Genomic DNA, 4,153 nt, shown 5'->3' with positions numbered 1-4,153 from the left:
AGCTGCTAGAAGGTGTGAGATGGCATCTCAGCTGCATGTCTGTAGAGTATGCGAGGGACCTGGGGCCTGTGGGTTTACCCTAGTTCCAGGCACTTGGCTCCTATTGTGAGGGGTATCTGAAATGTAGAACAACCAGACTAAGCTGTGCACACCCAGCTCCTTCCCATCATCCTCCAGACCTTTCGCGTGGAGTGTTTTCACAGAAATGGGTTTTTGAGATGGGGGAAGGAGGTTTTCTGCTCTTGTAAAGATTTGCCACCTCAGAAGCCCAGAGGGGGGCAGTTCAGTCTTCCAGGGTGTCTGCTGGCAAAATCAGCTGTAAGAATCCACCAAGTTGTTCCACAGGACAAAGATAAAACTTTCTACTCGCCCACAAATCCAACATTAGCCCATATGTCAAACACCAATCCACAAAGTCCTCCTCCATCTCACAAAACATACAATGATGCCGACTGCAGGAGGAAATCCGAGTCAATGAAAGGGTAATCATCTCAGCGCTGGCAGGGTTCTCCACACGGCTGCTCCAGCACCCAGGGCTGCATCGGGATAGGTCAATGTGGCTTCTCCTCAGGGATGTCTTGCAGGAAGTGAGCCTTGCAGCTAAATCAGGGAACTGGCTAAGGCTGCTGCATCCTGCTCAGACCATCACAAAGCAAGAGAACTGAGAACTCAAAAGGGGAGGCTCATGGAGCCATTTATCCCTCTGCCCTTCAATTAACCCCACGTGTTTATCTGCCAGGTTGGCACAATAAATTAACTCAGGTGCTATATCCAATTCTTGTTTAAGCTTTTTAACGGCTATTTTTTAAGGATTTTCAACTAAACTAAGCCATACTCCAATACATTTTAAAAGAAACGAAACTACAAATTTAGTTAATTCATCAGTGACTAGTACTAAGCAGCCCTGATGTTTTACTAGATTACAAATTGGGTTGCTAGTCCTGAGGTCACCAGTCACTCCGCTGAAGAGAGGAGGTTTTCTGCTCCCGTGAAGATTTACAGCCTCAACCCCATAGAAAACAGTTCTACCCTAGCTAATAGGGTCAGTATGAGTCAGGATCCACTCAATGGCAGTGAGTTTAGATGGACTTCACATGAGCCAAAGCAGATAGGGTGAAGGTCAACTGAAGGCATGTCCTCACAGCCCATGACATGCCCTCTTAGACCACAGTATTTCTCATCCTTGTGTTAGGAGGTAGATGAGGACAATGAGTCCAGACAAGGTTTGCTTTATTAACCCTGGTGCCCCCCTTTTGTTAGCTGCAGCATAATGAACACACCACCTTAGAAACAAGTTTAGGTAGCTCCCATGGGGACTGAGGGCAAATGGCCAGGGCAGTGTCAGGGGAAGCCAGCCCCTAACACATCATTACGGGTCCGGTAGGCGCAATTGTACAGCGATAATAAGTAAAGATCATAGTAAAGTCATAGAGAGCATGAGAGATAGAAATATTGAAATAAATGGGAGTCAGACACAATTCATGGTAGCATGCTCACCTCTGCCCCGCTGATGGTCCACGTGGAGGGAGAGAGTTAGTTTAATGGTAGCCCTGGCCCCTTTTATATTCTCTGGGGACGAGCAAGCCTCCTAATTACAGGTGAGGACATACGTCACAGGAAGGGGCTGTACTAGAGTCAATACAGTAATGGGAAGGAGTGGTCTAGGGACATACACGCAATAGGAAGGGGAGGGATTGGGGTTATACATGTGACAAGATGAGCAGATCCTAGGTTCAGGATGGCGACATAACTTTGACCTATTCCCTAGATCTCCATAGGAACCATTATCAGTAGGGTATGAACACTTGGTCTCAGGCCTCGAGGAGGAATAAACTATTGTCCCCAGTAGCAGGGAGTGAGGCCTGCCATATAGTCTGGTTGACTAACTGCCCTGGGGAGGATGTCTGTAAGCGTTTGACCTCTCCCCACAGCACAGAGACAGCACAAGGTACCCACAGATGAGCGTACTCATGGGGTATTAGGATTGTGGACAGTGGCAAAGATGACAAGAGACCGTAGGAAAGACCAGAAGGAAGGGGGATCCAAGAAGGAAATGCTAGAAGGGGAGGTGAATCTCTCAACTGCCATCGAGCCAATCACAACTCAGGGACCTTATAGGACAGAGTAGACCTGCCCCTGTGGGTTTACCAGACTGTCACTCCGCAGGAGTAGAAAGCCTGCTCTTTCTCCCAAAGAGCAACTGGTGGTTTCTAACTGCTGACCTTTTGGTTAGCAGCCCAACTCAAGAACTATGTCACCAGGGGTCCTTGGTGAAGTGGGTGGTGACCAAGAAGCCAGAGCATTTCTAAGCACCTGTCTGAGGTAATAAATAAATCCAAATTTTGACCAATTGTGATGAACTCAGAGGCAATCTTGTCCCCCAACGGCCTGTGGCCTAGGATACCATGCCTGTGTGCATAGCATAAAAGATTTTGCAGCTGAAATTAGCCATGGTGGCAAGACAGCAGTTCAAAACCACCAGCCATTCCAAGGGAGAAGGCTTTCGACTCAAAGATTTAGTCTCAGCAACCAGTTCTACTCTGCCCTATAGAGTTAGAATCAACTCAATGGCAACGAGATAATCAGCCTTTAAATTGGGAGATTACTCAGCTCTGTGGGTGGGCCCTCAACAGAAGTAGGGTTCAGAGTTGTCTGAATAATTCATTCAATAAGCCCTTGCTGTCTTGAAAGGGCCATGTGGAATGTCTGAGGAAACTCCTGCCAACAGCCAGTGAGCTTGGAAAGCTGAACTTACACCCTGGCCTCAGCCCAGTTTGGTTCTGAGCAGAGGACCCATTTGGGCTCCACAGTGCCCAGACCTCTACCGCATCCTAGTGGTAGTCATGCATGGTGTTTGTCTGAAGCCGCCAAGTATGTGGTCACTCATTACCACCACAAGTAGGACATTTAGTCACTGTCCACACTCAAAGGACTCTACAAGGGATCCTGCTTAAAATACGTATTGTGACTCAGTTATGGCTGGGTGGGCCCTGAGCTGCAGCGTCCTTCGAATGGAGCCCTGGTGGCTCTCTCCAGTAAGTGTTGTACCACTAACCACCAGTCAGTGGTTCAGACTCCTCAGCTGCTCCCTGGGAGAAACGGGTGTCTGCTCCCGGGAAGATTCGCAGCAGTCAGGGAAACCCTGTAGAGGGTCACTGTGAGTCTAGTAGGTTTGGAGCAAGCGCCCAGTGGCGCAGCTGCTCAGAGGACCACCCTTAAGGCCAAAGTTACTACACGTACCATGGTGATGAGTCAGTGACTCAGCAATTCGGAGTCGGGGTGAAGGAGAGTGGAGAGGGCACTTGAGAGCAGACAAACATAAGGAAATACCCTTCCTGAAGGCAGAGGGGAAGTGCCCTGTGTGGTAAGACCTGCCTTTTTGAGACCAGCGCACCGGTGTGGCCCCTGCCTGTGGCACAGCAGATAGACCCCAGGGATGGGTGTAGCGCTTGCCCTTCCGGAGGTCTGCAGAGGATGGGCCAGCAAACCCTAACCCAGCTTCCTACTCTAGGGTCCTTATCAATGCCCCGCCCCTTCTCCCAGTGAAAGGAAGGCAAGCTGATGGGGGCTGTGGGCAGCTGGGGCCTGGACTGGAGAGACCTCCTCACTGAGCAAAGTCTGTGCGAAGTGGCCAGTTGCTGTGTGAGAATGAAGGCCTAAAACAGTTTGCTGGGTGCCAAGCCCTGTGCTAGGAGGCTGAGGTGCAGCCAGGATAGCAAAACAAGATCCTTCCCATCCCCTGCGGGGGCCTAGTCAAGCAACTTCAGCAAGGCTTCTCTGGTGATTGCCTGTTGCTTGGTTTTTGTGGTGGGGGATGACCCATGGAAGGTACTAAGGCTGGGCTAAGTTTGACAACTGGAGCTCGAGTTCATACGGGCTGATAGTGGCCCAACAGGACAGCATAGGACTGTCCTATAGGTTTTTCTAAGCTATAAATCTGTACAGAATCATCTCGGCCAAGAATTAACAGTAAAGTTAAAAGAGAAAAACACCAGTGCTGCTAAGAGTAGGGAGAGACTGCAGCCCTCACACATTGCTGGTAGGACTGGATTCGGTGCAGCCGCTATGGGACAGTTTGGCGCATCCCTAAAAAGTTGGAACTAGAAATACAGCAAACCCATCACTAGGTCCAGGTCCTGGAGAAAAAACACCA

The sequence above is a fragment of the Tenrec ecaudatus genome, chromosome 4, assembly GCF_050624435.1.
Source record: "Tenrec ecaudatus isolate mTenEca1 chromosome 4, mTenEca1.hap1, whole genome shotgun sequence".
NCBI classification, from domain to species: Eukaryota; Metazoa; Chordata; class Mammalia; order Afrosoricida; family Tenrecidae; genus Tenrec; species Tenrec ecaudatus.
The sequence above is the reverse complement of the archived record's forward strand: the minus strand, read 5'-3'. Positions refer to the sequence as shown.